Source organism: Pristis pectinata, chromosome 11 (assembly GCF_009764475.1).
Source record: "Pristis pectinata isolate sPriPec2 chromosome 11, sPriPec2.1.pri, whole genome shotgun sequence".
In the NCBI taxonomy this organism is placed as follows: Eukaryota; Metazoa; Chordata; class Chondrichthyes; order Rhinopristiformes; family Pristidae; genus Pristis; species Pristis pectinata.
Window position 1 is genome coordinate 55,448,342 of NC_067415.1, and position 26,206 is coordinate 55,474,547.

The 26,206-nt window shown below is 40.8% G+C and overlaps 1 protein-coding gene across 1 annotated transcript in view; it reads right to left on the bottom strand.

Annotated features, from left to right (window-relative positions):
- sugt1 (SGT1 homolog, MIS12 kinetochore complex assembly cochaperone) overlaps nucleotides 1–26,206 on the bottom strand; it is a 127,292-nt gene that overhangs the window by 18,234 nt on the left and 82,852 nt on the right. The gene's annotated exons all lie outside the window — the stretch shown is intronic.

Genomic DNA, 26,206 nt, shown 5'->3' on the forward strand with positions numbered 1-26,206 from the left:
AGCTGGCTAGCAATGACAACTAACTTTCATTTTTCTCTAAATACCTTCACAGATTGTCTATGAGATTCACTTCTTTTTCCCTTAACCTCACCCCCATTAAACTGCCGACCACCCAACTTTCTTTCATGGCACCCATATTAGCTATTATTGTTAGTGCTTTCACTCCTCAGGTGTGGTCCCTCCTCACCTTCAAATTTGTCATTGCCAGCCTCTCCCTTTAAAAAAAACTTTGTGGCGACCCACCTTCCACGCAGGCAAACCGGCTCCGAAAACGGCGCGCGTGTCGGCAGAGATGCCAGCCACAAAATGGCGCTGGGCCGCCTTCTCCACCAGCGAACCTCTGATGTCATCGCCGCCCAGAGAGGGCGGGAACTTAACTGTTTAAAAGCCAGTGTGGCGAGGTTCACAATAAACCAGTCTCGAGTGCAACTTACCGACTGCGTGTCGTTATTTCTAGCTCAGTGCGTAGCCCATCGCTACAACTTAACCAATATCCTTCCAAACTATTGCCCCATCTCTATCATTTGTTTCCGCTCTAAAATCCTTAAACACATTGTCTCTAAAGTTCATAATCATCGTTCCCTCAACTCCACATCTGAACCAGTTCAGGATCCTGCCCATGACAAAGGACTGAAATGGCCCTCAAAAGATCTCACATGACACTCGACATAACTGTCCCTCATTTTTCCTGACCTGTCTGTAGCATTTGATGTGGTTAAATAAACACTGCCCTCCAACATAACTGCTCTTTTGTTGAGCTGAGTGGCAATGTCTTCATCTCGTTCCATTCCATCCAGCCAAGAACCGTCAGAGAATCATCCTGTTCCCACTTTCACGTGGCACATAGCAAACTTTTCTCTTCCCTGAATTGTCTACCTCCATCTCAGAGAATAGATAAGTGACTAATATCCATTACAAGCCCACAGATTCCCCAGTTATCTTAATGATATATACATTTCCTTCAAGGACTCCATTCCATTCACCTGGTCTCTCAGGTTCCATTATATCTGTTCTGATCACACGCCTTTCTGCATCAGTGCCTTGATGTGTCTTTTTTCCCTGAGCTGTAGCTTCCCCTCTATAATACTTAACAGGTCTTTCAACTATTTCCTGCACCTGCTCTCAGTTCTTCTCCTTTCAGCCTCTCACCTTGTACTCAAGATCAATTTTCAACAAATCAGCCGCCATAATTTCTAGCACCAAAGATATTCACCACCAGCCACAGCTTCCCCCTCCCTTTTCAAAACACCAAAGGGATCCCCTGGTTCACAATTCCATCTCCCCAACTACTTCTCTTGGCATTTTCTCATGCAGCCGCAAAATAAACAACACGTGTCCTTTTATGTTGTCCCTCCCCATCACCCAGTGACCCAAACTGTCCTTTCAGGTGAAACACAAATTCATTTAACACTTCTTCCAATTTAGTGTAATACATTCAATGTTCACAATGTGGTTTCCTCTACATTGTACAAAACCAAATATAGACTGGGTGACCACTTTGCAGAACATTTCCATTCAGTCAGCAACGATGACGCTGAACTGCAGTCCTCTATCACTGTATTTCCCATCTTACTCTGACCTGCCTTTGCCCTCTTACACTATTTCAACAAGGACCAAAATAATTTCAAGGAATTGCATCTTATCTTCCATCCAGACATGCCGCAGCTCTCAGGTGTCAATATTGAATTCAACAATTCCAATATAACCAACCTTTTTTGTGTGAGAACAGACCAATTTTCATGGTTATCTGCCCGTAATATTAACTCAGTTTTTCTCTCTCCCCATAGATGTTACCTGATCTGTGCAATATTTCCAACAGTTGCTGTGACAGAAATTATTTTCCCCTCTCTCTCCACTGTTCCTATTTCCACACCTTAACAGCTAAATAATGTAGGCAAAGAAAGTCATTCAAGGGTATGAGTTCAAGAACAACTATGATAAAGATAAACCATATTTCACCAAATACTCAATTTAGTAATGTATTATCCTTCAACTTGAATTTGAAAGGAAAACTTCGACAATAAAACTAAAACATGAATAAAATCTAATTTTCATTCAGTACAACTATATATTGATTTTGGTATAATGTTATTTTGTACTTGGTATTTAATCTTCAGACGTGTCACTGGTACTTGCCAGCCAAACCTAGGGAACCCTTTAGACCTCAGAACAGACAAACCTTTGTGCAAACTGGCTTGAGACACATAACCAGCGGGAAAAACTGCAGCATTACACTGACACACCAAAAGCAGACAACCTTGTGTGATAACTACACAGTCCATTCTAACTTTAACTCGAGTAAAATTAAAGCTTTTTTGCACCTATTATATAATGTTTCATTTAATTGTGTTTTGCAAGTCTGGATTTCTTAACATAAAGGCATAACAAACCAGGAGACATTTCCCTTAATAGGAGGCATTTTTGTTGGAGAAACAGAAATCCAAAATAAATACTAAGTAACAAGATTTCAGTAAAAATTTGTTAAATCTTCGGAAAACTGTTTGCAGTCTGAGCAGTAAATGCTGCAAATTATCATACGTATTTTAGAATATGTACAATAAATCTGTAAAAGAACTTTATACAACTTTAAATGCTTTCAGGATATTTACTATTGCAAAAGTCAGTTGTTTTGTTTTGATAAAACACCACATTCAAAGTTAACAATATTGCTATGGTGCAGAAAAAGCACTAATCCGACACCGGAGTCTCCAAATTATCTGCTGAGAAATCAAAACAACCTGAAAGTCTGTTGCAATACAAATTCCTTTTACTGGCTTGAACAACTACCACACCATCAACATCCTCACATGGCATAATTATACTAAGAGCAAATGCTTCAAAGTTAGACAGAAAAATGCTATGAATGCTAGAAATCTCCCCACAGATTTCTTCCACCATGTCCATCTTGTGATTGGTGGTGTAAACAACTGAAATTTCACTAAATGGATTCTGTACTTACCTTCTCGTACACATTCTCTCAAGACTGTGATATTGTCTTTAATCAGTACTCCTTCCACACAATTCTTTTATGCCTTATCTTCTCTAAACACTTTGTATCCGAGTATGACAACTGCCCAATTCTGTTTGGTTATTTTTTTCCAGCCATGTTTTGGTTATTGCTACGGCATATTCCCACAGAGATGTTTGAGCCTGCAGTTCAAAAGCCTTGCTTATTGCACTTTGTCCTCAAATTCTCGCTAAGTTTGCTCCCAACCCATCTGTACCTCTTCCTCCTCTGGTGCTCCCACTTCTTTGTAAACCTTATTCCTCTTTCACAGACCACCCTGCTAGGATAATGGGTCTTGTTCTGTTGAAGTACCATTCATATTGTACAGGTCTCTCCAGCTCCACAACTGGTAGCAATACCCCCAAAATAAAAAGCTCTCCCTTTATCACCACAACTGTAGTCAGACATCAGTTTGGTCTTTCTAGAGCCGTGTTCATTGGCACATTGCACTGGGAATAATCCAGAAATTACTACCTTCATGGTCAAACTTTTCAAACTTCCACCTTAGCTATTGAATCTCTGAACGTTGGACTTAAGTTCCTTCATTTCTTATATTGTCGGTACTGACATGTACCATGGTTTTGGTTTAAACCTTGAAGATTTCTGTTATTTCAGATGGTCACTCACTTGCTAGGCATGGCAGAAGAGCTACTGTTTGGAATGTACGACCCAAGAAACTCTCAGCTTCCCTAACACTCCGCAGTGATTTCAGCTGCTCCTCAATTTTGGAAGTCCTAAATTTGAGCTCTATCATTTAGAAGCACTTCCTAAACATATTCCCCAAGAGCACACGGTGTCCTTCAGTTCCAATACAAAATTTTCAGGCAATAGGTCTCAGCTGTACATTAATATTCTATTCCTCGTAATTCTTCATCTTATTTTGGTTATATTTATCATTCTTAAATTAACTCCAGCCTCTTTGGCTTCATAGATCAAGCTAGAGTCTGACTTTTTTTTAAAAAGCAAATACCAGATAAAGGATGTGATACTCCTTTACGTTTAATTCTTTATATTCAAATTGCTGCGTCAGCCACAGGCCTGGGGCCTCAATTTATGCTCTCCTGGCCAAAACAATCTATGCACTAGGTCTACTCTTGATTCCCAAGCCTTCAGTTATGTACAATAAATATTGTCACTTCTTTACACTTCTTGGGTCCAAATACTGGAACTCTAGATTGGACATGGTTGTTGGAGTGTCATCATAAGAAATGGTTCTAAGACACCAACTTCTCAATGGAGACACAAGAGACTGCGGATGCTGGAACCTGGAGCAACAAACAATCTGCTGGAGGAACTCGAGCGGCATCTGTGGGAGGAAAGGAATTGTCGACGTTTTGAGTCAACCCAAAACATCGACAACTCCTTTCCTCAAACAGACGCTGCTGGATGCACTGAGCTCCTCCAGCAGACTGTTTGTTGCACTAACTTCTCAAATTTATGGATGGACCATAAATGTTGACCTTGTCAGCAACAGTCATCCCCCACAAATGATTGAAAAAGGTTGGTCAGATTCCAGTATTTCAAGCATTTTGTATTTGTTGCTTTCCAATTATAATGGTCTCCAGTATTGATGTCAGGTGTATTTAATGTAAATTGAATATCTTAACTCTGATGTAGTTAGAAAACAAATGGGTACAAACAAATTTCAAATCACCCCCTTACACGTGCAGATGAGGCAGCTGCATTTTCAGAAATTAACTTAATTTACTGCTGATACCATTACTTTGATCTCACCGAGAACAGAGAACTCTTATCCTGGCACAAAGTGTTTCTATTTCTGACCTTAATGTTCTCTTATATTAGAAACTTAAACATGAAATCATTAAGAGACTAATATTTTTGGCACAGCAGCAAATTAGAAAGCAGTGCTAATAATTTCACTGTGGCAGAGTCGAGGGTACCTTGTGCACTAAGCATTTATTTTCTAATAAATGTATGCAATTACATTCAGTGGCCTTTACAGGTTGAATTTCTAATTTTTTTTTTCAAAAATGTGTAAATTTTGAAATGGTAATAATAGTAGTGTTTGGCTTTAGAAGGATCTTGGTTTAAAACGATGTTAATAACATGAATATTATAATGAATATTACATGAATATCTGTATCAGGATGGTCTCATACAGATTCTACCTGTGCTCCAATGTGTTTTTTATTTATATTATTTTTTGGATATGCACATTGCTGGCAGGGCCAGTATTTTTTGCCCATTGTGATTGTCCCTGAAGAGAATGGTTGCTAAGCCATGTCAGAGGATTATTGTAGTGTACTTTTAAGAATTGAAATTTGTTGCATCAGTCACGGCTATCAGTTGGCAGTTTCCTTCCTTCAATAAGTATCATTTTGTAAATAGCTCTGCTTTAATGAGAGGAATAAGGAGTCTAATGACACTAAAATTCAATTAGAATATTAAGGTTATTTATGAAATAAATGGGATGAATTAAGGCCACTATTTCAGGAGGTTACAGTCCAAAAACTTGTTAGCAATAAAAACAGAAAATATTCAGCAAGTCAGACAAAGAGAAAAACAGAGTTACCATTACAGATTAATGACCCTTCATCAAAACTGTCAATTTCCATTACAAACTAGGAAAGCTGGATATCTAAAATGAATTCAGTTAGCTGTAACATAAACTACTGCAGATGTTGGAATTGCGAGCGAAAAATAAACTGCTGGAAGAATCAGTGGGTTGAGCACCATCTATGGAGACAAACGGATGGTCATCATTTCAGGTTGAGACCCTGCATCAGGACTGGATGATGCAGTCCCTAAATGCTGTTGAGCAGGGTCGGTGAGCTGTTGTGTTGAAATGCTGCAGTTCTTCTGATGAAGGTAATCCCACAGTGCTGTTGGGTAGGGAATTCCATGACTTAGACCCAGCAATAAAGATACATTTCCAAATCAGAGTGGTGTGCGACTTGGAGAGGAACCTTCAGGTGGTGGTATGCCATTCAGTTGCTGCTGTTGTCATCCTTCTTGATGATAGAGCTCACTGGTTTGGGGGTGCTGGCAGAGTAGCCTAAGTGAGTAACTGCAGTGCATTATGTAGGTGGTACAAACTGCAGTTACTGTCCATTGGTGGAGGGAATGAATATTACTGACATGATGCCAATCAGCAGGCTGCTTTCTCTGGGACAACGTCGAGCTTCTTGACAGTTGTTGGAGCTGTACTCATCCAGGCAAACAGAAGGTCTTCCATCAGGCTTCATACTTCAGTCTTCTAGAGGATGAAAGGGCTTTAGAGTGACAGGAAAAACCAGCTAAAGCCACATTATTCATGGTTGAGCTGCTGGTCATGGTGCTCAATGTTTTGATGGAGAAGGACTCAGTGATGCTAATGCTTTTGAATGGAACGAGTCAGTGGTTAAACTCACTCGTCACTGCCTGGCACTTTCTGCTTGTCATTTGAGATGAGGCCTGAATGTTGTCTACTTTATTTGATGAGAAGTTGTGAACGATGTAAATACAAAAGTACCAAAGCACAAGAAAATAGGAATGGGAGTAGGCCACCAGGCCCCTCAAGCTTCTCCCGCTGTTCCACACAACCACAATTGGCATCAATTTCTATCTGTGCCAGTTCCTCATATGCCTCAATCTTTCAAGCTTTTAAATCACCTCCACCTTAAATACATCTAATGATTTGGCCTCCACCACTCTCTGGGGCAGAGAATTCTGGAGATTCACTAGCCTGTATAAATTTGTTCAAATATTGTGCAAAAATCAGTGAACATTCCCACTCCTGTAGTGATGCCTGGAGCTAGGATGATTGACTTCCAACTACAACAAACATCTTCCTTTGTGCACGATTCTAACCACTGGACTGTTTTCCCTTTTTGTAAACTGACTTCAGTTTTACTTGGGGTTCTTGATGTCATTCACCCTTGGTCCAATGTTGCCTTTTTGTTCAGGGTATTCACTCTCACCTGGCCGCTACAATTTAGTTCTTTGGCCCTTGCTTGGATCAAGCCTGTGTTGAAGTCTAGATCCTAATAGTCTTGGCAAAACTGAACTTCAGTGAATATGTACTGCTTCCATAACTTTGCTGATAATCGATAGCACAGTAGGTGGTAATTATTTTGTTTCTTGTGACTACTTGCACAATGTCTGACATTGTTGGATAGATACTAGCACTGTAACTGTACTGGAATAGCTTGGTTACTTTGACTTCTCCGTTTGTTAATCTTAAGGATTACAATCTCATTTCCCCACCAAAGCATTATAATCTCAACATCCTATTCAACAATTTCTGATAAATGGCCTTACCTGCTTTATCAAAAACTGACCTGTTCTGCTCAAACGTCATCAAATTGTTAAACCAACTCGAGTTTTCCCTCTCCATGGTTGCTCCCTGGTCTGCTGGGTATTTACATCACTCTCTCCTCTCAATCATCTCCCTCAGCTTAGAAATTCCATATAAATCTGTTTCGATAAATCTGCTTCCATCACTCTCACTCGATCCGCATCACCATCATTTAAGATTCACTCTCTCCTGGACTACACCTGTCACAGCCATTCCCTTTGCTCTTTCCACCCCTTCCCAGCCAAATAGAACAAGTTTGAGTTTTAAACACTTATTGGCTCTGATGAGATGTCATCAACCTGAAACTTTAATTTTCTCTCTTGCCCTAGATGCTGCATGACCTAGGGTGTAAAAAAATTTTCAGAAAGACTTTATGGAAAATAGAACAGAAAAACAAGAGCAAAAGCCATAGGGGTGAAAAATAAACACCTGGGACTCAGTGGGTCAAGCAGCATTTATGGAGACATAGCAGTGGTCAATGTTTTGGGTTCAGACCCTGCATCAGGACTGAGTGTAGAGGAAAAACAGCCAGCATATAGAATTGAGAGGGAGAGGCAAGCCAAAGGCTAGTAGGTGCAAGGTGGAACCAGATGAGGAAAGTGGGGTGGGGGGGGAATGATGGGCAAATGGATCCAGTTGGGGTGGGGTGGGGTGGGGTGGGGTGAGGTGAGGTGAGGCAGAGGGGATTGTAAAAGGGAACCAAGGGAGAAGAAATCCAAGTGGATATCTATGTGGTTGCTGGACAGACAGAACCAAATACGGTAGCGTAACAAGTCTTGGTAATGGGGAATGGGTGAAGGGACAGGGATGGAGGTGGTGAACAAAAGGGTGGACTGGTGGGAGTGGGAAAGGAACACAGGGGGGTGTTCATTAGCTGACGCTAAAAATTTAAATGTTCATACCATTGGGTTGCAGGCTACCTAAGCAGAATACAAGATAGTGCAGAAGGTTGCTGTAGATTACAACAGGATATTGAGAGAATGCTGAGCTGGGCTGAGGAGTGGCAGATGGGAGTTCAACCGGGATATGTGAAGTGATACACTTCAGGAGATCGAATTTGAAGGCAGAATACAAGGTTAATGGCAGGACTCTTAGCAGTGCGGAGGAAAAGAGGGATCTTGGGGTTCACGTCCATAGATCCCTCAAGGTTGCCACACAGGCTGATAGGGTTGTTAAGGCGGCGTATGGAGTGTTGGCCTTCATTAGTCGGGGTATTGAGTTCAAGAGTCACGAGGTGATGTTGCAGCTCTATAGAACTCTCAGACCACACTTGGAGCATTGTGTTCAGTTCTGGTTGCCTCATTATAAGGATGTGGAAGCTCAAGAGAGGGTGCAGAGGAGATTTACCAAGATGTTGCCTGAATTGGAGAGCATGTCTTACGAGGATAGGTTGAGCGTGCTACGGCTTTTCTCTTTGGAGAGGAGGAGGATGAGAGGTGACTTGATAGAGGTGTACAAGATAAGAGGCATAGATCAAGTGGACAGTCAGAGACCTTTTTCCCAGGGCAACAATGGCTAACACGAGGGGACATAATTTTAAGGTGACTGGAGAAAGGTATAAGGGGGATGTCAGGGGTAAACTAGAAAGAGTACAGAAAAGATTTACCAGGTTGCCACCTTGGGGGCCTGAATTACAAGGAGAGGTTACGTAGACTAGCACTTTATTCCCTGGAATGTAGGAGATTGAGGGATGACCTGATAGAGGTATACAAGATCGTGAGGGGCACAGACAGGGTGAAAGCACAATCTTTTTCCCAGGGAGGGGGTGCTTAAAAACAAGAGGCATAGGTTTAAGATCAGAGGCAAAAGATTTAAAAGGGACATCAGGAACAACAACTTCACGCAAAGGGTGCAGCGTATTTGAAATGAGCTGCCAGAAATAGTGGTTGAGGCAGGCACATTAGCAACATTTAAAAGCCACCTAGATAACTACATGGATAGGAGAGGTCTAGAAGGCAATGGACCAAACGCGGGCAGATGGGACTAGCTAGTTAGGTTAACACAGTTGGCATGGATGAGTTGGGCCGAAGGGCCCATTTCCCTGCTATATCACTTTATGACAAACAAGTATAATGTGTTGCAAATCTTGCAGCTTTGGGACATGCCCAACAGGACAGGCTATGATGATGGAGAGAGAAGAAATAAACCATAATCACAGATGGATGACTTACAACAGAAATGGCCACTTGTGATGCAGACAGCAAGCAAGTCACCTATAAGTGGAGAATTCGATAGAGTCCGGAAGGTTGCAATGAGGTACCGTTTCCCAAGCTTGTGTTGGGACTCATTACAACTGTGCAGGAGGCCACAGACTGATAACCAGAGATGGACTGGAATGGAGAATTAAAATGGCAGACAGCAGGAAGCTCAGTGTTACTCTTGCAACCTGAACACACATCCTCTACAAAGTGATCACGCAATCTACATCTGGCTTCAGCAATGTAGAGACCACACATTGTGAACATTGAATGCAGTGCTCAAGATTGGAAATGCAAGTGAATCACTACTTCACCTGGAGACTGAAAGACTATTTGGGTCTCTGGATGGGGAGAAAGGAAGGGGTGAAAGACAGGTACTTGCATCCTCTGCAGTTGCATGGGGAAAAAATGTCATAGGATGGGGTGGGGTTAGTGAGTGTAGAAGAACAGACCATGGAATCGCAAACAGAACAGTTCCTTTGAAATGCTAAAAGGGAAAGGGAATGTATGTCTCATGGTGATACCTTATTGAAGTTGGTAAATATTGCAAAGGATTATACATTGAATGTAGTGACTGATCCGGTGGAGGGCAAGGATCAGTCTTCACCGTGCTATGCCCAGGAACAGAGGAGGTGACTATAGGGGTGCAGAAAATAGATGAGAAGCTGTCAAAGGCTCTCCACTCTGGCAGAGTGATAAGCCAGGGCTTAGGAAAGCACTTTAGAAACACCTGCATGGAGAGTTCCATCATTTAAATAAATATATATTTGAATGGGCAAAATGGTTTAAACATGCCCATTTAAGACACTCTGGCAGAGATGAAATGGAACCTAAAACTGGAGAAAGATTAGTGACCTCTCAACTACAGTCGCACTATATGTTGCATTTTGTTCATCATTACTGAGCTTAAAAAAGTCAATGCATGGAACAAAAATTGTGTTTCTTTTAAGCAGGGCGTTCATTTCAGCATTCTTATCAAAAACTTATTCCTTAGTTAACAAAGCAAATAGCCTAGTCATTACTATATATGACAAATTAGCTGCCTTGATTTCTATCATCATTAACAGTGCTAACTGCAAACATGTTTTTTTCCCTAAAAAAGTTAACAAAACCTGCAGCTCTTCCCATCAAATCCTAATACTGTTGTTGCTCCCGCTGCTGATTGAACTTCAATTCTTGAATACAAACTCTGCAAGTGAAGATATTGCAGGTGATATTCAGAGAGCAGGGCTGACAGAAACCATAATCTTCCAACCCTCCATTATTCTCTCCTTTCACAGAATATCTTCTTATCCTCCAGCCCCAACTCATTATTCTGCCCCTCCGTCTAGTCACTTTAACTCATTCCATCAAACTTCCTCTTTGAAATCTAATCTCCCGAAGCTTCCCATCAAAGCCCCAATTTCCAAAATGCCTCTCTTTATCCCCAAGTCGAATCTTCAATCAACACCCCCAACCCTTCCCAATCGCACTGACCTTATCTCCAAGACCCGATACCCTGAAACTCCCAAACTTTGCCAATACCTGCCCCCTGTCCAACTCTGAATCTCTCAAACTCTGAATCCAAAACTCCCAAGACTTTGCATCAACTTGATCAAACAGAGATCAAAAACTTTGTTAATATAGAGAAATCACTTAAAAGTGTGAGTAAAGGTGCAAAATTTCTGCTTTGGGGTTAATTGTAAAAGTTAAAACTACATTCAGTCTCCCCGGTGCTGCTTGAGCCATACCTACTTGAACCACAACGGCAATTCCGAAATTCTAAGGAATCATGCATGACCCATCCCCTGTGGTGATATATAGCTGGCTAGCAATGACAACTAACTTTCATTTTTCTCTAAATACCTTCACAGACTGTCTATGAGATCCACTTCTTTTTCCCTTAACCTCACCCCCATTAAACTGCCGACCACCCAACTTTCTTTCATGGCACCCATATTAGCTATTATTGTTAGTGCTTTCACTCCTCAGGTGTGGTCCCTCCTCACCTTCAAATTTGTCATTGCCAGCCTCTCCCTTTAAAAAAAACTTTGTGGCGACCCACCTTCCACGCAGGCAAACCGGCTCCGAAAACGGCGCGTGTGTCGGCAGAGAAGCCAGCCACAAAATGGCGCTGGGCCGCCTTCTCCACCAGCGAACCTCTGACGTCATCGCCGCCCGGAGAGGGCGGGAACTTAACTGTTTAAAAGCCAGTGTGGCGAGGTTCACAATAAACCAGTCTCGAGTGCAACTTACCGACTGCGTGTCGTTATTTCTAGCTCAGTGCGTAGCCCATCGCTACAACTTAACCAATATCCTTCCAAACTATTGCCCCATCTCTATCATTTGTTTCCGCTCTAAAATCCTTAAACACATTGTCTCTAAAGTTCATAATCATCGTTCCCTCAACTCCACATCTGAACCAGTTCAGGATCCTGCCCATGACAAAGGACTGAAATGGCCCTCAAAAGATCTCACATGACACTCGACATAACTGTCCCTCATTTTTCCTGACCTGTCTGTAGCATTTGATGTGGTTAAATAAACACTGCCCTCCAACATAACTGCTCTTTTGTTGAGCTGAGTGGCAATGTCTTCATCTCGTTCCATTCCATCCAGCCAAGAACCGTCAGAGAATCATCCTGTTCCCACTTTCACGTGGCACATAGCAAACTTTTCTCTTCCCTGAATTGTCTACCTCCATCTCAGAGAATAGATAAGTGACTAATATCCATTACAAGCCCACAGATTCCCCAGTTATCTTAATGATATATACATTTCCTTCAAGGACTCCATTCCATTCACCTGGTCTCTCAGGTTCCATTATATCTGTTCTGATCACACGCCTTTCTGCATCAGTGCCTTGATGTGTCTTTTTTCCCTGAGCTGTAGCTTCCCCTCTATAATACTTAACAGGTCTTTCAACTATTTCCTGCACCTGCTCTCAGTTTCTTCTCCTTTCAGCCTCTCACCTTGTACTCAAGATCAATTTTCAACAAATCAGCCGCCATAATTTCTAGCACCAAAGATATTCACCACCAGCCACAGCTTCCCCCTCCCTTTTCAAAACACCAAAGGGATCCCTGGTTCACAATTCCATCTCCCCAACTACTTCTCTTGGCATTTTCTCATGCAGCCGCAAAATAAACAACACGTGTCCTTTTATGTTGTCCCTCCCCATCACCCAGTGACCCAAACTGTCCTTTCAGGTGAAACACAAATTCATTTAACACTTCTTCCAATTTAGTGTAATACATTCAATGTTCACAATGTGGTTTCCTCTACATTGTACAAAACCAAATATAGACTGGGTGACCACTTTGCAGAACATTTCCATTCAGTCAGCAACGATGACGCTGAACTGCAGTCCTCTATCACTGTATTTCCCATCTTACTCTGACCTGCCTTTGCCCTCTTACACTATTTCAACAAGGACCAAAATAATTTCAAGGAATTGCATCTTATCTTCCATCCAGACATGCCGCAGCTCTCAGGTGTCAATATTGAATTCAACAATTCCAATATAACCAACCTTTTTTGTGTGAGAACAGACCAATTTTCATGGTTATCTGCCCGTAATATTAACTCAGTTTTTCTCTCTCCCCATAGATGTTACCTGATCTGTGCAATATTTCCAACAGTTGCTGTGACAGAAATTATTTTCCCCTCTCTCTCCACTGTTCCTATTTCCACACCTTAACAGCTAAATAATGTAGGCAAAGAAAGTCATTCAAGGGTATGAGTTCAAGAACAACTATGATAAAGATAAACCATATTTCACCAAATACTCAATTTAGTAATGTATTATCCTTCAACTTGAATTTGAAAGGAAAACTTCGACAATAAAACTAAAACATGAATAAAATCTAATTTTCATTCAGTACAACTATATATTGATTTTGGTATAATGTTATTTTGTACTTGGTATTTAATCTTCAGACGTGTCACTGGTACTTGCCAGCCAAACCTAGGGAACCCTTTAGACCTCAGAACAGACAAAACCTTTGTGCAAAACTGGCTTGAGACACATAACCAGCGGGAAAAACTGCAGCATTACACTGACACACCAAAAGCAGACAACCTTGTGTGATAACTACACAGTCCATTCTAACTTTAACTCGAGTAAAATTAAAGCTTTTTTGCACCTATTATATAATGTTTCATTTAATTGTGTTTTGCAAGTCTGGATTTCTTAACATAAAGGCATAACAAACCAGGAGACATTTCCCTTAATAGGAGGCATTTTTGTTGGAGAAACAGAAATCCAAAATAAATACTAAGTAACAAGATTTCAGTAAAAATTTGTTAAATCTTCGGAAAACTGTTTGCAGTCTGAGCAGTAAATGCTGCAAATTATCATACGTATTTTAGAATATGTACAATAAATCTGTAAAAGAACTTTATACAACTTTAAATGCTTTCAGGATATTTACTATTGCAAAAGTCAGTTGTTTTGTTTTGATAAAACACCACATTCAAAGTTAACAATATTGCTATGGTGCAGAAAAAGCACTAATCCGACACCGGAGTCTCCAAATTATCTGCTGAGAAATCAAAACAACCTGAAAGTCTGTTGCAATACAAATTCCTTTTACTGGCTTGAACAACTACCACACCATCAACATCCTCACATGGCATAATTATACTAAGAGCAAATGCTTCAAAGTTAGACAGAAAAATGCTATGAATGCTAGAAATCTCCCCACAGATTTCTTCCACCATGTCCATCTTGTGATTGGTGGTGTAAACAACTGAAATTTCACTAAATGGATTCTGTACTTACCTTCTCGTACACATTCTCTCAAGACTGTGATATTGTCTTTAATCAGTACTCCTTCCACACAATTCTTTTATGCCTTATCTTCTCTAAACACTTTGTATCCGAGTATGACAACTGCCCAATTCTGTTTGGTTATTTTTTTCCAGCCATGTTTTGGTTATTGCTACGGCATATTCCCACAGAGATGTTTGAGCCTGCAGTTCAAAAGCCTTGCTTATTGCACTTTGTCCTCAAATTCTCGCTAAGTTTGCTCCCAACCCATCTGTACCTCTTCCTCCTCTGGTGCTCCCACTTCTTTGTAAACCTTATTCCTCTTTCACAGACCACCCTGCTAGGATAATGGGTCTTGTTCTGTTGAAGTACCATTCATATTGTACAGGTCTCTCCAGCTCCACAACTGGTAGCAATACCCCCAAAATAAAAAGCTCTCCCTTTATCACCACAACTGTAGTCAGACATCAGTTTGGTCTTTCTAGAGCCGTGTTCATTGGCACATTGCACTGGGAATAATCCAGAAATTACTACCTTCATGGTCAAACTTTTCAAACTTCCACCTTAGCTATTGAATCTCTGAACGTTGGACTTAAGTTCCTTCATTTCTTATATTGTCGGTACTGACATGTACCATGGTTTTGGTTTAAACCTTGAAGATTTCTGTTATTTCAGATGGTCACTCACTTGCTAGGCATGGCAGAAGAGCTACTGTTTGGAATGTACGACCCAAGAAACTCTCAGCTTCCCTAACACTCCGCAGTGATTTCAGCTGCTCCTCAATTTTGGAAGTCCTAAATTTGAGCTCTATCATTTAGAAGCACTTCCTAAACATATTCCCCAAGAGCACACGGTGTCCTTCAGTTCCAATACAAAATTTCAGGCAATAGGTCTCAGCTGTACATTAATATTCTATTCCTCGTAATTCTTCATCTTATTTTGGTTATATTTATCATTCTTAAATTAACTCCAGCCTCTTTGGCTTCATAGATCAAGCTAGAGTCTGACTTTTTTTTAAAAAGCAAATACCAGATAAAGGATGTGATACTCCTTTACGTTTAATTCTTTATATTCAAATTGCTGCGTCAGCCACAGGCCTGGGGCCTCAATTTATGCTCTCCTGGCCAAAACAATCTATGCACTAGGTCTACTCTTGATTCCCAAGCCTTCAGTTATGTACAATAAATATTGTCACTTCTTTACACTTCTTGGGTCCAAATACTGGAACTCTAGATTGGACATGGTTGTTGGAGTGTCATCATAAGAAATGGTTCTAAGACACCAACTTCTCAATGGAGACACAAGAGACTGCGGATGCTGGAACCTGGAGCAACAAACAATCTGCTGGAGGAACTCGAGCGGCATCTGTGGGAGGAAAGGAATTGTCGACGTTTGAGTCAACCCAAAACATCGACAACTCCTTTCCTCAAACAGACGCTGCTGGATGCACTGAGCTCCTCCAGCAGACTGTTTGTTGCACTAACTTCTCAAATTTATGGATGGACCATAAATGTTGACCTTGTCAGCAACAGTCATCCCCCACAAATGATTGAAAAGGTTGGTCAGATTCCAGTATTTCAAGCATTTTGTATTTGTTGCTTTCCAATTATAATGGTCTCCAGTATTGATGTCAGGTGTATTTAATGTAAATTGAATATCTTAACTCTGATGTAGTTAGAAAACAAATGGGTACAAACAAATTTCAAATCACCCCCTTACACGTGCAGATGAGGCAGCTGCATTTTCAGAAATTAACTTAATTTACTGCTGATACCATTACTTTGATCTCACCGAGAACAGAGAACTCTTATCCTGGCACAAAGTGTTTCTATTTCTGACCTTAATGTTCTCTTATATTAGAAACTTAAACATGAAATCATTAAGAGACTAATATTTTTGGCACAGCAGCAAATTAGAAAGCAGTGCTAATAATTTCACCTGTGGCAGAGTCGAGGGTACCTTGTGCACTAAGCATTTATTTTCTAATAAATGTATGCAATTACATTCAGTGGCCTTTACAGGTTGAATTTCTAATTTTTTTTTCAAAAATGTGTAAATTTTGAAATGGTAATAATAGTAGTGTTTGGCTTTAGAAGGATCTTGGTTTAAAACGATGTTAATAACATGAATATTATAATGAATATTACATGAATATCTGTATCAGGATGGTCTCATACAGATTCTACCTGTGCTCCAATGTGTTTTTTATTTATATTATTTTTGGATATGCACATTGCTGGCAGGGCCAGTATTTTTTGCCCATTGTGATTGTCCCTGAAGAGAATGGTTGCTAAGCCATGTCAGAGGATTATTGTAGTGTACTTTTAAGAATTGAAATTTGTTGCATCAGTCACGGCTATCAGTTGGCAGTTTCCTTCCTTCAATAAGTATCATTTTGTAAATAGCTCTGCTTTAATGAGAGGAATAAGGAGTCTAATGACACTAAAATTCAATTAGAATATTAAGGTTATTTATGAAATAAATGGGATGAATTAAGGCCACTATTTCAGGAGGTTACAGTCCAAAAACTTGTTAGCAATAAAAACAGAAAATATTCAGCAAGTCAGACAAAGAGAAAAACAGAGTTACCATTACAGATTAATGACCCTTCATCAAAACTGTCAATTTCCATTACAAACTAGGAAAGCTGGATATCTAAAATGAATTCAGTTAGCTGTAACATAAACTACTGCAGATGTTGGAATTGCGAGCGAAAAATAAACTGCTGGAAGAATCAGTGGGTTGAGCACCATCTATGGAGACAAACGGATGGTCATCATTTCAGGTTGAGACCCTGCATCAGGACTGGATGATGCAGTCCCTAAATGCTGTTGAGCAGGGTCGGTGAGCTGTTGTGTTGAAATGCTGCAGTTCTTCTGATGAAGGTAATCCCACAGTGCTGTTGGGTAGGGAATTCCATGACTTAGACCCAGCAATAAAGATACATTTCCAAATCAGAGTGGTGTGCGACTTGGAGAGGAACCTTCAGGTGGTGGTATGCCATTCAGTTGCTGCTGTTGTCATCCTTCTTGATGATAGAGCTCACTGGTTTGGGGGTGCTGGCAGAGTAGCCTAAGTGAGTAACTGCAGTGCATTATGTAGGTGGTACAAACTGCAGTTACTGTCCATTGGTGGAGGGAATGAATATTACTGACATGATGCCAATCAGCAGGCTGCTTTCTCTGGGACAACGTCGAGCTTCTTGACAGTTGTTGGAGCTGTACTCATCCAGGCAAACAGAAGGTCTTCCATCAGGCTTCATACTTCAGTCTTCTAGAGGATGAAAGGGCTTTAGAGTGACAGGAAAAACCAGCTAAAGCCACATTATTCATGGTTGAGCTGCTGGTCATGGTGCTCAATGTTTTGATGGAGAAGGACTCAGTGATGCTAATGCTTTTGAATGGAACGAGTCAGTGGTTAAACTCACTCGTCACTGCCTGGCACTTTCTGCTTGTCATTTGAGATGAGGCCTGAATGTTGTCTACTTTATTTGATGAGAAGTTGTGAACGATGTAAATACAAAAGTACCAAAGCACAAGAAAATAGGAATGGGAGTAGGCCACCCAGGCCCCTCAAGCTTCTCCCGCTGTTCCACACAACCACAATTGGCATCAATTTCTATCTGTGCCAGTTCCTCATATGCCTCAATCTTTTCAAGCTTTTAAATCACCTCCACCTTAAATACATCTAATGATTTGGCCTCCACCACTCTCTGGGGCAGAGAATTCTGGAGATTCACTAGCCTGTATAAATTTGTTCAAATATTGTGCAAAAAATCAGTGAACATTCCCACTCCTGTAGTGATGCCTGGAGCTAGGATGATTGACTTCCAACTACAACAAACATCTTCCTTTGTGCACGATTCTAACCACTGGACTGTTTTCCCTTTTTGTAAACTGACTTCAGTTTTACTTGGGGTTCTTGATGTCATTCACCCTTGGTCCAATGTTGCCTTTTTGTTCAGGGTATTCACTCTCACCTGGCCGCTACAATTTAGTTCTTTGGCCCTTGCTTGGATCAAGCCTGTGTTGAAGTCCTAGATCCTAATAGTCCTTGGCAAAACTGAACTTCAGTGAATATGTACTGCTTCCATAACTTTGCTGATAATCGATAGCACAGTAGGTGGTAATTATTTTGTTTCTTGTGACTACTTGCACAATGTCTGACATTGTTGGATAGATACTAGCACTGTAACTGTACTGGAATAGCTTGGTTACTTTGACTTCTCCGTTTGTTAATCTTAAGGATTACAATCTCATTTCCCCACCAAAGCATTATAATCTCAACATCCTATTCAACAATTTCTGATAAATGGCCTTACCTGCTTTATCAAAAACTGACCTGTTCTGCTCAAACGTCATCAAATTGTTAAACCAACTCGAGTTTTTCCCTCTCCATGGTTGCTCCCTGGTCTGCTGGGTATTTACATCACTCTCTCCTCTCAATCATCTCCCTCAGCTTAGAAATTCCATATAAATCTGTTTCGATAAATCTGCTTCCATCACTCTCACTCGATCCGCATCACCATCATTTAAGATTCACTCTCTCCTGGGACTACACCTGTCACAGCCATTCCCTTTGCTCTTTCCACCCCTTCCCAGCCAAATAGAACAAGTTTGAGTTTTAAACACTTATTGGCTCTGATGAGATGTCATCAACCTGAAACTTTAATTTTCTCTCTTGCCCTAGATGCTGCATGACCTAGGGTGTAAAAAAATTTTCAGAAAGACTTTATGGAAAATAGAACAGAAAAACAAGAGCAAAAGCCATAGGGGTGAAAAATAAACACCTGGGACTCAGTGGGTCAAGCAGCATTTATGGAGACATAGCAGTGGTCAATGTTTTGGGTTCAGACCCTGCATCAGGACTGAGTGTAGAGGAAAAACAGCCAGCATATAGAATTGAGAGGGAGAGGCAAGCCAAAGGCTAGTAGGTGCAAGGTGGAACCAGATGAGGACAGTGGGGTGGGGGGGGAAGGAGGGGCAAATGGATCCAGTTGGGGTGGGGTGGGGTGGGGTGGGGTGAGGTGAGGTGAGGCAGAGGGGATTGTAAAAGGGAACCAAGGGAGAAGAAATCCAAGTGGATATCTATGTGGTTGCTGGACAGACAGAACCAAATACGGTAGCGTAACAAGTCTTGGTAATGGGGAATGGTGAAGGGACAGGGATGGAGGTGGTGAACAAAAGGGTGGACTGGTGGGAGTGGGAAAGGAACACAGGGGGGTGTTCATTAGCTGACGCTAAAAATTTAAATGTTCATACCATTGGGTTGCAGGCTACCTAAGCAGAATACAAGATAGTGCAGAAGGTTGCTGTAGATTACAACAGGATATTGAGAGAATGCTGAGCTGGGCTGAGGAGTGGCAGATGGGAGTTCAACCGGGATATGTGAAGTGATACACTTCAGGAGATCGAATTTGAAGGCAGAATACAAGGTTAATGGCAGGACTCTTAGCAGTGCGGAGGAAAAGAGGGATCTTGGGGTTCACGTCCATAGATCCCTCAAGGTTGCCACACAGGCTGATAGGGTTGTTAAGGCGGCGTATGGAGTGTTGGCCTTCATTAGTCGGGGTATTGAGTTCAAGAGTCACGAGGTGATGTTGCAGCTCTATAGAACTCTCAGACCACACTTGGAGCATTGTGTTCAGTTCTGGTTGCCTCATTATAAGGATGTGGAAGCTCAAGAGAGGGTGCAGAGGAGATTTACCAAGATGTTGCCTGAATTGGAGAGCATGTCTTACGAGGATAGGTTGAGCGTGCTACGGCTTTTCTCTTTGGAGAGGAGGAGGATGAGAGGTGACTTGATAGAGGTGAACAAGATAAGAGGCATAGATCAAGTGGACAGTCAGAGACCTTTTTCCCAGGGCGACAATGGCTAACATGAGGGGACATAATTTTAAGGTGACTGGAGAAAGGTATAAGGGGGATGTCAGGGGTAAACTAGAAAGAGTACAGAAAAGCTTTACCAGGTTGCCACCTTGGGGGCCTGAATTACAAGGAGAGGTTACGTAGACTAGCACTTTATTCCCTGGAATGTAGGAGATTGAGGGATGACCTGATAGAGGTATACAAGATCGTGAGGGGCACAGACAGGGTGAAAGCACAATCTTTTTCCCAGGGAGGGGGTGCTTAAAAACAAGAGGCATAGGTTTAAGATCAGAGGCAAAAGATTTAAAAGGGACATCAGGAACAACAACTTCACGCAAAGGGTGCAGCGTATTTGAAATGAGCTGCCAGAAATAGTGGTTGAGGCAGGCACATTAGCAACATTTAAAAGCCACCTAGATAACTACATGGATAGGAGAGGTCTAGAAGGCTATGGACCAAACACGGGCAGATGGGACTAGCTAGTTAGGTTAACACAGTTGGCATGGATGAGTTGGGCCGAAGGGCCCATTTCCCTGCTATATCACTTTATGACAAACAAGTATAATGTGTTGCAAAGCTTGCAGCTTTGGGACATGCCCAACAGGACAGGCTATGATGATGGAGAGAGAAGAAATAAACCATAATCACAGATGGATGACTTACAACAGAAATGGCCACTTGTGATGCAGACAGCAAGCAAGTCACCTATAAGTGAAGAATTCGATAGAGTCCGGAAGGTTGCAATGAGGTGCCGTTTCCCAAGCTTGTGTTGGGACTCATTACAACTGTGCAGGAGGCCACAGACTGATAACCAGAGATGGACTGGAATGGAGAATTAAAATGGCAGACAGCAGGAAGCTCAGTGTTACTCTTGCAACCTGAACACACATCCTCTGCAAAGTGATCACGCAATCTACATCTGGCTTCAGCAATGTAGAGACCACACATTGTGAACATTGAATGCAGTGCTCAAGATTGGAAATGCAAGTGAATCACTACTTCACCTGGAGACTGAAAGACTATTTGGGTCTCTGGATGGGGAGAAAGGAAGGGGTGAAGGACAGGTACTTGCATCCTCTGCAGCTGCATGGGGAAAAAATGCCATAGGATGGGGTGGGGTTAGTGAGTGTAGAAGAACAGACCATGGAATCGCAAACAGAACAGTTCCTTTGAAATGCTAAAAGGGAAAGGAAATGTGTGTCTCATGGTGATACCTTATTGAAGCTGGTAAATATTGCAAAGGATTATACATTGAATGTAGTGACTGATCCGGTGGAGGGCAAGGATCAGTCTTCACCTTGCTATGCCCAGGAACAGAGGAGGTGACTATAGGGGTGCAGAAAATAGATGAGAAGCTGTCAAAGGCTCTCCACTCTGGCAGAGTGATAAGCCAGGGCTTAGGAAGGAACACCTGCATGGAAAGTTCCATCATTTAAGTAAATATATATTTGAATGGGCAAAATGGTTTAAACATACCCATTTAAGACACTCTGGCAGAGATGAAATTAATACATTTACGAGATATCATAACTAATGGATGTTAATTTCAAAAGGTAGTTTAATAATCAATAATATCATATACATACAATTATTATGAAATGAATTTAGATTCTCTAAACTCGTTTGCAATAATTAAATAATAAATGTCATCATTTCAGATCCAAATGTACAAATAAATTAACTGAGTGCAAATTCAACTGGTTCACATTCTGAAATCAATGTACTTTGAAATACTGTACCTAGTGGCAATAATTGTTTTTAAAAGTTCTTGCATTTCAGTTTTGAGAGCAGAGTGGTGGGCATTGCCTACATGGACTTCAGCGAGGCTTTTAACAAGGTCCCACATGGTAGACTAGAACACATGGGATCCAGGGCGAGGTAGCCAACTGGATACAAAATTGGCTTGGAATTTAACTTGAAGGGCATGGTGTTGCACTTTGCTAAGTGAAACCAGGGTAGGACTTGCACAGTAAATGGTAGGACCCTAGAGAGGGTTATAGAACAGAGAGAGCTAAAGGTACAGGTACGTAGTGCCCTGAAAGTGGACACAGGTAGGCAGAGTGGTGTAGAAGGCATTTGGCACACTTGCCTTCATCGGTCAGAGCTCTGAGTACAGGAGTTGGGATGTCGTGTTACAAGTCATGTCAGTGGTACAAGTCATTGGTGAGACCAATCTTGGCGTTTTGTGCGCAATTCTGGTCGCGCAGCTTGAGGAAGGATGTCATTAAACTGGTTCAGAAAAGATTTACAAGGATGTTACTAGGATTGGAGCGCTTGCATTGTAAGGAGAGGTTGGATAGGCTGGGACTTTTTCCCTTAGAGCATAGGAGGTTGAGGGATGAGCTTATAGCAGGTATATAAAATCATGAAGAGCATAGATAAGGTGAATGGTCACAGTCTTTCTCCCAGGGTAGGGAAGTCTAAAATTAGAGGACATAGGTTTAAGGTGAGAGGAACCTGAGGGGCAACTTTTTCCACATAGTGGGTGGTGACTATATGGAACAAGCTGCCAGAGGGAAGCTGTAGAGGCGGGTGCAATTAGGTTTAAAAGACATTTAGACAGGCACATGGGTAGGAAAGGGTTAGAGGGATATGGGTCTAAACATAGACAAATGGGACTAGCTCAAGTAGACAACCTGGTCGGCATGGACTAGTTGGGCCAAAGGGCACATTTCTATGCTGTATAGCTCCATGACTCATTGAAAAATAGAAATAATTCAATCTCATTTTATATCAGACTTCTGCTTCTATAAATATCACCACTGAAAAAAGGTGCATTGCTAAGACAAAGGTAACATGAAGCACAGATGTTATTTATGCAAGGAATTATAAATTATAAGTACATATATATTATGGTAATTGCCACTGGTTCAGAATATGAAATGCAAATTCAATTGCTTGAAAGGTCTTAATGGATATTTTTATTGAAGTTTAAAAATTCCACAAGTTATTTTTAAAGTGCTCAGAATTCCTGATAATTTTATTAACTGCTAAAATGCTTATTTCTGGAGTGTATTTTTTTTTACTCTGGTTGCCTTTTGCAAGATTTATCAAGAGTCATTCACCTCAATATTAAAGTTGAGGTAACAAGCCAATGTGCAGTCTGCATCACCTATCCAAAGAAACTTAAGCTGAACTAGAGTTCAGCACAATAGTTTACTGTAATAGAACGGCAAAAGTTTGATAATGTTAACCTGAGAGTTGACATACTTAAGATAGTCACAACTACTTCTATACCTACACTTGACCAATGCTGTCAAAATCATTAACATTTTAAACTAACCACTGAAAAAAGGTGCATTGCTAAGACAAAGGTAACATGAAGCACAGATGTTACTTATGCAAGGAATTATAAGTACATTTTAAACTAATCACATTTATAGAAATCAATTACATTAGAACATAGAACAGTACAGCACAGAACAGGCCCTTCAGCCCACAATGTTGTGCTGACATAGCTAATCCCTCCTACTTATTATAAGGAATTAATATCAATACAAGAGACAAGAACTCCCCAGATGCAGACACAACTACAATTGCAATAGCTTTGTCTGCACATTGTTGGTATCAACATTGCACTCATCACATTCTGAAGTCTATTAGTATCAATCAAATTGGATGCCCACCAATTCAAATTTGATTTTAATTGTAGCTTTTTCAAGTCAAATAAATTGGTGCTTTCACATATCCCAATTAAAATCTCTAACTGCAGTTTAATGCTATGAAAATTGAGGGAAAGTTCTGATGTAAAAACCTAACCAGATGTTTATCAGAAATTAATTTAACAAACCAGGACTGCAAGTCAAACCTGCATTGCTGAAAGATTAAATGCAATGCGCCATACTTTGCTAGAGCTTCCCTAGTTAGTTAAGACTAGAAGTGCAAGCACCCAACAGCAATGTATAGGAAACAAGGCATTGGAGTTGAGTGCATAAGTGGCTGGCAAGTTTAAATGAACAAGGAAGTAACAGGAAAAAAACTCAAGCCAATCTGGTAAAGAATAATTGAGGGGAAAAGGACTGTATAAAAAGGCAACAAAAGTGAAAAATATAACATCTGAAATTTTAAAAATCTCCTTAAGTAATTCAGACACTGAAGGTATGAGACTTCATTGTTGTCACAGCTAATATTTTTGGAAAATTTTTCAGAAGCTCTCAACCAGGTTGGAAAAAAGGCAATGCATGGCCATCAAAATCATAAATGTAGTTGTAAAAAAAGTGGTGAGATTGCTGGAAACACTGCAAGCTAGGCAGCATCTGTGCAAAGAGAAAAAGTTAACATTTCAGATCATGACCTTTAAGCCATATAAAGTTTTGAGATACAAGAGGGGGGGAAAAGCAGGGAAAGAAGGAAGAACAAATCAGAAGTTTAGGTTTAGGGTGGAACACACAAATTATTGTAATGCAAATGTGCAAAAAGCTGAATGTGGGCAGAGGAGCTGACGACGTCAAACATTACCAGCATGGCAGGGTCATGCTTGCAATTGAACAGAAGTGCTGAAAGATCTTCCAACTTGCGTTTTGTTTTGCAATGTTAAAACACCCCATGAGAAGCAAACATTCTGTTTTGCAATGTAATAGATACATATATTCAAATGGATTGCAAGGTTCAAATCTTGGATGCCAATATCGCTAGATTATATTTCCTCTAATTCTATCTTTCCTTGCAAACTTTTTTTTTGCAGAGTTTATAATTTCCCTTCTGACCATAAATGATCAGTGGTATGCAAAGGCTTCAGCTTTATTTCTTGCCTCAGTAATGTTTGAGCTTAGCATTATGTTGAGCTCTCCTTTCAACCCTTATGATAAATTATCAGGTCAGGACTCTTCCTCTGTATAATCCCCCTCCTGGAATTTTTGTTCCATCTTGATTACTTTGTCTCCTTATCATGTTGAAATTGTTTTAGTGAAAAATATTTGTGGGACATTGGTCAACTCAATTTTTCTACTTCACACTCTCATTCTAATCAATTCCCTCTATCCTTCCCTTCCACTCCACCCCTGAACATGCAGCACTCTTCTCTCAAATCAAATTCCAATATTGTTCCTGAAAAAGCTGAAGGGTGACCTGATAGAAGTATATAAGATTATGAGGCATAGATAGGGAAGATGGTCAAAAACTATTTTTCCTACAATAGGAGTATCAAAAACAAGATGGCATTGGTTACCCCCCACCAATGGTTACATTAGTGAGAGAAAGCGGTTTTAAAGAGGCTGTCATTTTTTTAAAAAATGAGTGTGGTTGATATCTGGACCGTGCAACCAGGAAGTGGTGGAATCAGATATAATTACTACTTTTAAGAGGTATTTAATCAGACACTTAAATAGGCAAGGCATAAAATGATACAATCCTGTTATGTGGGCAAATGGGATGAGTGCAGAAAGGTTGGCATGGATGAGGTGGGCTATATGACTCTACCCAGTTGAAACATCTGAAAAGGTCTCCCATAAACACGAGCTAAGCGACAAGATAGGTCAAGCAACGAAAAAAGTGGGACAGTTGTTACGGCTTGATGAAGACTCGAGCTCAAATTGTGAATTGAATACAATTAAATAAATGAATTTCAGGCCCAAATGCTTAATCAACAACGATAATTATGTAGGTTTTTTGAACAGAGTTAAGTGGTTTAACTAAGCCTTGAGAAAATAAAGTTTTTACCCACTGCGTATTAATCGGAATGTTTACATGTTGGAAGGAGGCCAGTGAACTTAGAATCTACACCAGCTCTACGAATGAGCAATTCAGCTGGTCCCACCCTCAAATTTTTTTCCTTTCAAATACTTATCCAGTTACCAATTGCTTCCATAATCATCTGTGTCAGTGCATTCTAGATCCTATTCACTCACCAAGTCAAAAGGTTTCCCTTCTGTCACTTTGTTCTTTTGCCAGTCACCTTCATTCTATGGAAAACAAAACTGCAGATGCTGGAATCTGAGACAAAAACAGAAATGCTGGAAGAACTCAGCCAGTCAAGCAGCATCCATGGAAGGAGAAAACAGTTAACATTTCAGATCTGGAACCCTTGGACCCCTTCCTCAGAACTGCAGGAAGAGTAGCGGGGTGCCAATTTTCAAAGAAGAGCAGGGA